This window comes from Mobula birostris, chromosome 11 (assembly GCF_030028105.1).
Source record: "Mobula birostris isolate sMobBir1 chromosome 11, sMobBir1.hap1, whole genome shotgun sequence".
NCBI classification, from domain to species: domain Eukaryota; kingdom Metazoa; phylum Chordata; class Chondrichthyes; order Myliobatiformes; family Myliobatidae; genus Mobula; species Mobula birostris.
Window position 1 is genome coordinate 5,270,180 of NC_092380.1, and position 12,809 is coordinate 5,282,988.

Sequence of the window (12,809 nt, forward strand, 5' to 3'; positions counted from 1 at the left end):
TACGTAGTTCAGTGTAGTTTTTGTATTGTTCATGTAGCACCATGGTCCTGAAAAATGTTATTTCGTTTTTACTGGGTACTGTACCAGCAGTTATGGTTGAAATGACAATAAAAAGTGACTTGACTTGCCTTGACTTGACTTGATTTGAATGTGCTGCATTAGAGGCTTTTGAGAGATGTTTGGATAGGCACATGAATGTAAGGATATGGACTTTGTGTAGGTAAGAGAGATTAGTGTTTGGGTATATTTGATTTGCTTTTTAGCTGGTTTGGCACAACATTGTGGGCCTAATGGCCTGTCCTGTGCTGTACTCTTCTATGTCCTATGTTCTACGTTTCTTGTCACCCATGTACCTTCTCTGCTCCCTGATGTATCTACCGCTTGGCCTCCAGCTCGGCTACCCAGAGCCAAAGCTCCTTAAGCTACAAACACAGCAGTTAGTATCACGCCAGTGTGGAGTGGCTCCCATGTGTTGCAGCCATGATATATCACTTGTGTACCAATTTCAAGGATCAACTTTATTTGCTATATACCGTACATTTCAAAGCTCAAAGTAATTTATTTTCAAAGTATGTATACCGTATACAGCCCTGAGATTCATCTTCTTACAGACAGCTACAAAACACATTGGAATCCATGAAAAACCACATACAACAAAGACAAATAAACATCCAACGTGCGACAAAGAACAAATGTGCAAATAATTTTTAAAAAGTAAATAAATAATACCCAGAGCACAAATGGCAGGATAAGCGGATTGGGAATTTGCTGTGGTGTGTTGGAACGACCTGTAACGAAAAGCAACGACGAAAGAATAGAGAATTATGTAAAAATAAATTTAGAATATGACATGGAATGAATTGTGCATAAATACGTAAATACTAGCATGTATTTAAAATGTAAGCAGCTTTATAAAAAAGTCGTTTAAAGTGTTCACAGTGCTGTGCAGTGATGGGGTAATAGATAGAGGGGGGTGTGGGGGGGCTAACTAAAGAATGGTTGATCAGATTAACTGACTGGGGGAAGAAAGTTTTAAGATGGTGTAAAGTTTTTGTTTTAATAGCCCTGTAGCACTTTCCAGAAGGGAGCTTTTGGAAAAGACAGTTTGCAGGGTGGGTAGTGTCCACAGCGGTTTTATCCTGCCCAGTTACTTTTCCTGATGCATGCAAGTCCTGCAGTAATGGTAGACTGCAACCAACACACCAGTCATTGAAAGTGGGCATGCAGGTACAGCAGGCGGAGAAAAAGGCGAATGGTATGCTGGCATTTATAGCGAGAGGATTCGAGTACAGGAGCAGGGAGGTACTACTGCAGTTGTACAAGGCCTTGGTGAGACCACATCTGGAGTATTGTGTGCAGTTTTGGTCCCCTAATCTGAGGAAAGACATCCTTGCCATAGAGGGAGTACAAAGAAGGTTCACCAGATTGATTCCTGGGATGGCAGGACTTTCATATGAAGAAAGACTGGATGAACTGGGCTTGTACTCGTTGGAATTTAGAAGATTGAGGGGGGATCTGATTGAAACGTATAAGATCCTAAAGGGATTGGACAGGCTAGATGCAGGAAGATTGTTCCCGATGTTGGGGAAGTCCAGAACGAGGGGTCACAGTTTGAGGATAGAGGGGAAGCCTTTTAGGACCAAGATTAGGAAAAACTTCTTCACAGAGAGAGTGGTGAATCTGTGGAATTCTCTGCCACAGGAAACAGTTGAGGCCAGTTCATTGGCTATATTTAAGAGGGAGTTAGATATGGCCCTTGTGGCTACGGGGGTCAGGGGGTATGGAGGGAAGGCTGGGGCGGGGTTCTGAGTTGGATGATCAGCCATGATCATAATAAATGGCGGAGCAGGCTCGAAGGGCCGAATGGCCTACTCCTGCACCTATTTTCTATATTACATACAAAGGTGGACCTATTGAATTCAGTTAAGATTGGGAGGGAGCCTCGCTCACCTCAATCTCCTTCGGAAGTGGAAGCACTGCTGTGCCTTCTTGTTCAGGGCAAGGGACCAGGTGATGTCATCTGTGAACTCACAGAATCCTGGCACACTTAATTCTCTCTCTACGGAGCAGCCTTAAAGAACAGGAGACTGGCAAGCAATGCCAGAGCTTCTGACATTTACTCTGGGCTAGGGGCAAGAAGATGCAGTGGTCATGGTACATGTAGGTACCAGAATGAACTGAAAATACACGTGGACTAAGATGTTAACTGTCCTGTGCTATCACCAGTAGGATCATCAGTTGATCTGCCACCTGTCTTCAGGAGAGTCGGCTGCTTATGATCAAGACTCCCTTGAGGTGGTGGGCCAGCAGTGCTAAAGCACCACCTCCCACTGGTGAGCTTAAAAACTTGGCATCTGCCTCTATCAGAGTTGTTGGTCACTTCCATCCAACAGATAGTCTACTCTTCAGGTGTCTATACAACTACTGAAGGGTTTGCAAGACATGTATACACTGTCTGACTATCTGCCCCTCTGGACATACTTGGTCCACACCCATGCTGATCCTTTCTCTGCTGCCTCAGCTACAGCCCTGCTGGTTGACTTGATCTCTCTTCTAGTGAAGCCAAGGTCACGCAACCACTTCTGGAGAGTGAACGCAATAAACCCACGACAGCCTACTTCGAATGGATAGCATGAGACCTTCCACCCTCTGTCTCTGCACTCTGATCTTAACTCTGCATACTTGGTTAACTTGCGCTCATGGGCTTCATCGATGTTGTCTTCCCAGGGGACTCTGAGTTCACCAATAACCACTTCTCTACTGGTATCAGACCATACGATTATATCTGGACGCAATGTGGTGAAAGCTATTTGCTCCGAGAAACTGCCTTTCCCGTCCAGGTCGGCCTTGACACACCAATCACTGGCTGAAGAAAGTATGCTTGATCGTGAGCCTGCGCTGTACACCCTTGACTTGGAGCCTTCTTTCACAAATGACATGTGATGTTCTGTGCAACATGGGGTATGAGATAAGTTGTGCTGCAGTACTCTCTGCTCAACTGCTTCTGTTACAACTTTGAGAACATTGTTATGTCTCCAAGTGTACATGCCGCTGGAAAGATTGACTCTGCATACACTCAAAATATGTTGAAGTGTTCCCTTCTCGCCACAAGCAGCACACCTGTCTGTCTTATCTTCATACCAGGTGCTGAGGTTGGCAGGTGTTGGGAGCAGATCGTACGCTGCTCTGCATAGAAAAGAAATGCGGAGCGGTTCCATCTGCCACAGAACATTCCAAGATAGATGTCGTCGTTCAACACTTTCCCACCAGGTCCAAGCCCCTTGTTTGGCCAGGCCAGCTGTTTTAGCTAACCTCTTCTCCTCTTCTACCTCTCGTATTTCTTGTGTTACAAGCTCACGGCGCTCCTTACCTGTAGAAGATGACTACCACTTGTGGGTTGTCCATCCAAGTTCCTGTCGGCCTAGCTGGATAGCCCCAACCGTCTCCTTGTGCTTCAATCTAGACTCTGATTCATCAACTGCTACACGGGCTGACCACTTCCTGCCTGATTTCGTCATAACGTAGGCAGGGCAAACAAAATTTTATATAGTTAATATGAGGATTTAGGTGCCCAGTTAAGAAGCAGACCTGTCTAGATGCACGTGCAATAAGGCAAGAGATTAGTTTTGACATCGGTATATCAAAGCATACTGTGAAATGCATCAGTTACATCAAGTTAAATCAGCGCGGACTGTGCTTGGCAACACACAAGTGTTGCCACACTTCCAGTGCCAATATAGCACTCCCACAACTCATTAACACTAACCTGTATGTCTTTGGAATATGGGAGGAAACTGGAGCACCCGGAGGAAACTGGAAAGGGTTCAAAGGAGGTTCACGAAAATGATTCCAGGATTGAACAGCCTTGTCATATGAAGACCATCTGATGGCTCTGGGCCTGTTTTCACTAGAATTCAGAAGAATGAGGGGTGACCTCATTGAAACTTATTGAATGGTGAAAGGCCTAGATAGAGTGAACGTGGAGAGGATGTATCCTATGATGGGAGAGTCTAAGACCAGAGGATACAGCCTCAGAATAGAGGGCCATCCTTTTAGAACAGAGATGAGGAGGAATTTCTTTAGCCAGAGAGTGGTGAATCGGTGGAATTCTTTGGTACAGGCAGCTGTGGACGTCAAGTTTTTATGTATATTTAAGGCAGAGGTTAATCCTTGATTGGTTAGGGTACAAAGGGATACGGGGAGAAAGCAAGAGATTGCTGCTGAGAAAAATAATAGATCAGCCATGATGAAATGGTGGAGCAGACTCGATGGGCCAAATGGCCTAATTCTGCTCCTATATCTTATGGTCTTATGGAAACCCACGTGATCACAGGGAGAAGATACAAACTTGAACTCCTGACATAATGTTAGTGTCTTCTTCGCTGACGAGTGATGCAAAATATTTATCCATTTCATCCACTATTTCCTTGTCCCCCATTACTAACCCTCCAGCATAATTTTCCAGTGGTTCAATAGATACTCTCGTCTCTATTTTACTTTTTAGATATCTGAAAAGCATCCGGTATCCTCTTTGATATTATTGGCTAGCTTACCTTCATATTTCATCTTTTTCCTCCTTATGACTTTTTTAGTTGCCTTCAATTAGTTTTTAAAAGCTTCCCACTAATTATTGCTCTGTTATATGCCCCCTCTTTTGCTTTTACATTGGCGTTGACTTCCATTGTCTGCCATGGTTGTATCAACTAGTCTTTAGAATACTTCATGTTTTTTGGTACTGATCTTTGGAAAGCCGAACCACACCGCATCCAATTTCTCATCCAGGCAGTGTATGATGTGCTTCCAAGCCCATCAAACCTGCACACATGTGGCAAGGCAGAGTCATCTGCGTGCCCACTGTGCTCCAAGCGAGGAACACTGGAGCACATCCTCAGCGGCTGCGCAAGGGCACTTGGTGAGGGACGGTACAGGTGGAGGCATGATCAGGTCCTGGAGACCATCGCTGAAGCTGTCAGCGCAGGAGTTGAGTGGGCGAAGTGGTCCCGACCCTCCAAGCAGACCATTGCCTTTGTCAGAGCTGGGGAACAGCCAATACCTGCCAAAAGAACATCTGCAGGCATTCTGACCTCTGCAAGGGACTGGCAGTTGTTGGTGGGCCTCGAAGGGCAGCTGAAGTTCCCCAACTATATCACAGCCACCACCCTGCGACCAGACATTGTCCTAGTGTCTGAGTTGACTAAGCAAGTGGTGCTGCTGGAGCTGACAGTCCTATGGGAAGATAGCTTGGAAGAGGCGTTTGAAAGGAAGCTCTCCAAGTACGCAGGACTGGTCAGCAACTGTCAGCAGGCTGGATGGAGAGCGAGGTGTCTCCCAGTGGAGGTTGGTTGTAGGGGATTCGCAGCCCGTTCCTTAGCTACAGCCTTCAGCATTTTGGGCATTGAGGGAGAGAGGGAGAGAGGAAGAGGAGAGCCATCCGTAGTACCACCGATGCAGCAGAGAGGGCCTCAAGATGGCTGTGGCTCAAAGGAGGGGAGCCATGGAGTCATAAGTAGCTAGCCATCTGGACACAAGCTGGGGTCTGATCAGCCCCAGCTGGGTCACCTGGAGGAGATTGTATGACCTTGAAAGATCCGAAACACCCGATGATTCCAGGAACATCACTGAAGACGTGTCCAGAAGCATCAAAAATGTATGTACACAGGTATGTATCTATCCTGTGCCTTCAGAATTGCTCCCAAAAAGTCCAACCATTGCTGTTCTGCTAGTGTCCCATTGCAATCAACTTTGACCAGCTCCCCTGTCATGCCTCTGTCATTGCCTTTCCTCCATTGTAATACTGATACATTTGACTTTAGCTTCTCCCTCTCATGTTTCAGGGTGAAGTCTATCATATTATAGTCCCTATCTCTTAAGGGTTCCTTTACCTTAAGCTCACTAATTAAATCTGATTCATTACACAACACCCAATCCAGAACAGCTGATCCCCTATGTAGGCTCAACCACAAGCTGCTCTAAAAAGCTATCCCATAAGGATTCCACAAATTCTCTCTCTTGGGATCCAAAATCAGCACCAACCTGATTTTCCCAATCTATCTGCATATTGAAATCCTGAATCACTGTCATAACATTGCCTGTTTGGCATGTATTTTCTATCTCCTGTTGTAATTTGTAGCCCACATCCTGGCTACTGTTGAGAAGCTTGCATATAACTCCCATCAGGATCTTTTTACCCTTACAGTTCCTTAACGCTTCCCACAAGGATTCTACATCATCTGATCCGATGTCACCTATTTCCAAGGATTTTATTTCATTTTTTACCAACAGATTCACACCACCTCCTCTGCCTAATTGACTGTCCTTTTGATACAGTGTGTACCTTTGGATGTGAATCTCTCAAACATAATCTTCTTTCAGCCGTGACTCAGTGATGCCCACAATATCATATCTGCCAATCTCTAACTGTGCCACAAGATCATCTACCTTATTCTGTTTACTGTGTGCATTCAAATATAACACCTTCAGCACTGTATTCATCACCCCTTCCAACTTTGTCCCCCTGTTACACTTCAACTCATCCCACTGACTGCAATTTTGCCCTTCCCGACAGTCTCACTACACACTGCCTCTGCTTGCATACCAACTGCTCCATGCCCAGTCCTGTCATACTGGTTCCCATTCCCCTACCAATTTAGTTTAAACACTCAACACATCTAGCAAACCTGCCTGCAAGGATATTGGTTCTCCTCAGGTTCAGGTATAACCTGTCCCTTTTGTTCAGGTCCTACCTGAGATCCCAACGTTCCAGAAATCCGAAACTCTGTCCCCTCCACTAGTTGCTCAGCCATACAATCATCAGCCAAGTCACCTTATTCATACCCTCACTGGCATATGGCACAGGCAGCAATCCAGAGATTACCAGACTGGAAGTCCTGCTTTTCTGCTTTCTATCTAGCTCCCTAAATTCTCCCTTCAGGATCTCCTGTCTTTTTCTACCTATGTTATTGGTGCCAATATGTACCAGGACTTTTGGCTGCTCACCTTCTCCTTTAGAATGTTGTGTGAACAAAATCTGAGATGTCCCTGACCCTGGTACCCGGGAGGCAACACACCATCCGGGTGTCTCTACTGCATCCAAGAATCTCATATGTACTCCTCTAACTATAGAATCCCCTATCACTACTGTAGTCCTCTTCTCTCCACTTCCCTTCTGAGCCACAGTGCTAGACTCAGAGTTTAGACCCAGTCTTTGCCAAGAGGTAGGTTGCCCCCTGCACCCCCCAACAGTTGCCAAAGTGTTTTACTTATTATTGAGGGGAACCGCCTCAGGGGTACTCTGAACTTGCTGCCCATTTCCCTTCCCTCTCCTGACACTCACTCAGGTACCTGCCTCCTGCAACGTAGGGGTGACTACCTCCCTGTAGCTCCTATCTATCATCTCCTCAGTTTCCCATATGAATCGAAGGTCATTCGGTGCGCCTGGTTCAGATATGGCTATCTAGGAGGCTGGAGGTCGGCCAGGATTTCCACATCTCACGTGAAGAACGCAACACAGACTCTGGAGCCATCCTCACTGCTCTAACTATGTATGAACAGAAGACAATGAAGAATGAAGAAGAGGAAACTTACCAGATATGTACCCCACCTAGCCTTTTCTTGCCCAAGTCTGTTGAGCCAAAGCGTCCCTACTCTAATACTGGTCCACTCCAACAATGGCTGCTCTGTTTGTCCCAACCTTATCCTTATTTGCCTTTGCAAATCACTATTTGATTGGAATGCTGGAAAATGCCAAAAGACCGCAAATTCTTCTTTTTTAAATCCCACTCACAAACCTAGGGGTTGCTTCCTCTCCCGCTCCCAATTTGATTGGGCTGTCATAAAAACATCTGTCAGAAGTGGCTGGTATTGAACCCTGACCTTTCGGCTGGTACTGTGATAACGTTGTGCCAACTGCTGTGTTACTGTGCCAGCTGAAGCTCTACTTCATCAGGAACTTGAGGAGATTTGTATGTCACCAAAAAACTCTTGCAGATTTCTATAGATGTATGGCAGGGAGCACTCTGACTGGTTGTATCACAGCCTGGTATGGAGTCGCCAATGCACGGGACTGCAGGAGTCGGTGGAGAGTCGGAGGCTCAGGCGGTTCTATCAGCAGGCACAACCCTCTCCACCACTGAGGACATCTTCAGAAGATGGCATCCATCACCATCCAGGACATGCCATCGTCTCATCACTACCATCAGGGAGAAGGTCCAGGAGCCTGAAGACTCACACTCAATGATTCAGAAACAGCATCAGATTTCTGTATGGTCCATGAACTCATGAACACAACCTCATTACCCATCTTTCTTGCACTATTTATTTATTTAGTAAGGCTGGTGGTTGTGGAAATTTAAAGGAGATAGGTCTAAAGCTTACCATATATTTTTACAGAAAAAGTGTTATTCATAAAGTATTTTGTTGGTATTTCTTGCTTTATGAATTGCCAGTGAGCTGTTCGATAAGAAAGGGAGGAACCAGGGGAGAGTTAAGAGGATTAAGTGTCCCGGGACAGACGTGACCACCATTGATTATGTTTACCGGAAAGCTCACTCACTTGCAATCCCCAGAGTAGGAAAACTGCATCTTAAATTCATTATGAAGCAGCTTCTGTAGGGCCCATTCAAATTTTCTCGGGTAAGCCTTATAATGGGTGAGACTCACAATAAAGCTCTTTGTGCACCAACACATCAAATCACCTCCAGGACAGGGAATCCATGCATTAGTACCATTCGTACTCCTGGAGGGATCAGAAGAGGGGAGAATGAGCAACTTCAAGTTCCTGGGTGTCAGCATCTCCGAGGACCTACCCTGGTCCCAACATGTCGATGTGGCTATAAAGAAGGCAAAACAGTGACTATATTTCATTAGGAGTTTGAGGAGATTTAATTTGTCACCTAAAACAGTCGGAAACTTCTACAAATGTACTATGGGGAGCATTCTGACTGGCTGCATCACCGTCTGGAATGGGGAGCAGTGCTTCTCCACAGGATCAAAGTAAGCTGCAGAGAGTTATAAAATTAGTCAGCTCCATCCAACCTCTGTAGTATCCAAGACCTCTTTCAAGGAGCAGCGTCCATCATTAAGGACCCCCACCACACAGGATGTGTTCTCTTCTCATTGTTACCATTGAGAGGGAGGTACAGTACCCTGAAGATACACATTCAGTGATTCAGGAACAGATTTTTCCCCTCTGCCATCCGATTTCTGAATGGGCATTGAACCCATAAACACTCATCATCATCATCATCAGGTGCCCTGCCCAGTTTGAGCGTTAACTGCCATGGCCCACACACTCCTGTTTCGGGTCAAGTGGATCAATACATTGGTATTCATTTCCAATTCTCTGGCTGCTGTCTCCATCATCATTTGTCTTTGTCTTCCTCTTGCTTTCTTCCCTTCAATCTTTCCCATAGTTACTGTGCATTCTAACTCCTCTTTCCTAATCACATGTCCAATGAAGACACATTGCCTTTTCATGATCTCATACATTATTTCTCTTTTTGTGTTTGGTCTGTTCATGACATCCTCGTTAGATATTCGTTTCGTCCATGATATTCTTTGCATTGTCCGCAAAAACCACATCTCTGCTGCTTCAATTTGTTTCTTCATGTTACTAGATATTGTCCAACATTCTGAGCCATATAACATAACTGGATAAACGTAACATTTCAATGCTCTGAGGCGGTTTGTCATACTTAGTTTAGTGTTGGTCAGTATGCTCTTCATTCTCGTGAAGGTGTTTTTTGCCATCTCTATTCTTCTTTTGATGTCCATGTTGCACCTGCCATCTGATGTCACCCAGCTTCCTAGGTAGCAAAAGTTCTGTACTTGTTTTATGTCTTCCCTGTTTATTCTCAGCCTGCAGATAGGATTCTCCTTCGTTTTGGATATCACCATACATTCTGTCTTTTTGCAATTGATCGATTGACCCATTTTTACACTTTCTTCAACAGCTATATCAATTAAGTTTTGTGGTTTAATGAACACTACCTCAGTATTTTGTTTATTTCTGTTTTTGCACTTGTTGTGTATGTGGCTTGATTACACAACAACGCTCTTAATAAAAAAGCTAGAGACGGGAGCTAAGGTTCATGGTTCTTTACTGGTAGAAACTGAACTCGGCACACATGTACAGATCAATACGCGCTTAATAGCGCATGCAATGACGTGTTAATAAAACATAAAGTAGTCCCTTATTATACTGTATGCTATACGGTACACTCCTCCCCTTGTATTTTAATAGTGTATAATTTTGTTTTAACTGGGTCACTACACTAAACAAATATGTTTACCCTTAACATACAAATGCCTACCATTTGTTTACTTAGTAACTTAATAATATCAAATTATAACAAAGTAACATAACAACATCAAATTATAACAAGTCTTTTTTTTACTTTTGGTCTAAGACCCATTTATAACTCAAGTCTCTGGCGGGGGTGGGGGGGTCTTCTCTGCCTCTCCGGGTAATGTCTGTCAATAAACTTCAAGATTCAAGATCTAAAGATTCAATAAACTTTGTTGTCATTGTAACCATACATCAGCTCTGCAGGGCAGAATGAGACAGCGTTTCTCAGGGGCAGTGCAATCATAACATAACAAACGCAACACTAAATAATAAACATAACAATAAATAGTAAAACACAACAGCCACATGTCAATTATAATCAGTTATAAGTGTCCAGTGCAAGTTAAAAGTGTCCAAAGCAGAGTCAGGTGGAGCAGCTATTTAGCAGTCTGACTGCCTGTGGGAGGAAGCTGTTTAGTAGCCTTGTGGTTTTAGTTTTGATGCTCCTGTAACGTTTGCCTGATGGCAGAAGAAGAAACAGTTCATGGAGAGGGTGTGAGGGGTCTTTAATGATGTACCGTGTCTTCTGGAGGCATCGACTCTGAAAGAGGTCTTGGACAGAAGGTAGGAAGACCCCAATAACCTTCTCTGCTCCCCTAACCACCCCCTGCAAGGCTTTTTTGTTGACAGCACTGCAGCTGGAGTACCAGGTTGTGATGCTAAAGGTCAGCACACTCTCAACCACGCCTCTGTAGAATGTAGTTAAGATGTTAGTGGGGAGTGATGCTTGTTTAAATTTCCTCAGAAAGTGCAATCTCTGCTGGGCCCGTTTCACAATCCCAGTGGTGTTCCTGGACCAGGTGAGATTGTCCAAGATCTGCACCCCAAGGAACTTGATGTTTTCCATTCTCTCCACTGTGGAGCCGCTGATGCTGAGGGGTGTGTGCTCCGGCTGAGACCCTCTGAAATCGATGATCATCTCCTTGGTTTTGGTGACATTAAGCATCAAGTTGTTATCCCTGCACCAGCTCTCTAGGTGTTTGACCTCCTCCCTGTACATAGTTTCATCATTTTTGCTGATTGTTTTAATACAGATTTCCATATAAAAGTCATGAAAAGTTGACCTGTGAGCATAGGGAGTTAAGATGTGCGCCTCCAACTGGCTAAGATTTCTAGGCAGCTGATCGCCTCCGTATAACGAAGACTCCTCTGTGCAGCTGTCCTAAGTATATATGCATCTTTGTACTATCACTTGTCTTCCTTACCCATATCTCATTTGTTCCAACTGAGCTAATTACACAGCCAATCTTCGTATTCTCCTTAGATTCCAAATAGAGAGCCTGACCTTTATGATACCATCTCTTATCATAATATAACTTTTCATCATCTATTCGTGCTTCATATCTTTGTGCTGGTGATTCAGCAGGAGTGTTGGGAAGATGCTCAGGAGAAGACGGAGATGCTGGTCTTTTCGAAGATCTAAGCTTATTGGGAGTTCGCAGATCTTACATTATCTGTTCATCTGTTACAAGTAATTTAACTGCACAGGTGCAGGTTTTTGTCTTTTGTCTGTAATTGGAACAAGGTCATTAGGTCTCCTCCTTAGTTTCCTAGTCATTATTGGTTTTACCTCCATAGAATCTCCTGTGAGTTCCATTGTTGGCCTCTCATTCTCAATCATCTTTTTCTTTTCTTCCAACTCAATCTTTTTATCTTCAAATTCCTTCACTGCCGCTTTCTTCTCTTTAATATAATTCCTTTCCACTTGTTCTGTCTCCAGTTGCAGAAAAAGCTCTGCATTTCGTATTCTTTCCTTGTATTGTTGATCTAGTTTCTTCATCCTTTTCTGATACTCCTGCAAAGTGCCTTCCTGTAACTGCTGTAGCTGTCTTTTGAGAGATGTCAATTTCTCCTGGTACATCGGCTCTTTTACCTCCAGGTAGTCTTCATCATCCTGCTTATTGGCAATACCTGTCTCCCTTGCATCCTCTGTATCTTCATCCAAGTTGCGGTCACGGATACAGCGTCGTCCTCATCGTCAACGCTGTCTAGCTCCTCCTTGTCATTGTAATAGTCGACAATGGGTGACAGGAGAGCTGTGGACATCTTCCCCGCCGACCTGTCCTCCTTTGTTGACGTATCTAGTGCCTTGATGGTGTGCCATAGAGGTTCAGCTGCTGTGTTTTATCTCCGTAGGTCACTGTCACTTTAATTTTACCTTTGGGACGCACTTTCTGTCTTGTGTAAGTCTTTAGTAGAAGTTTAGTTCATTTCAGAGGTATGTGCGAAAACAGTTGTTTGTAGTTGTGTACAGGGATCACTGTTAAAGCTGAGCCTGTGTCCAACTCCATTTTCAGTCTCACGCCCGCCACTTGTGGAGTGATCGATATTACTCTTCGATCATCTGTCTCTTTCATGCTGTGAAGTTGCCGACAAGACAATTCACTTTCATCGGAGTTGTTTTCATCAGAACTGCTTTCATCAGAACTTCCTTCTTTCATTTTGTGTACCTCGTTGTATTTTC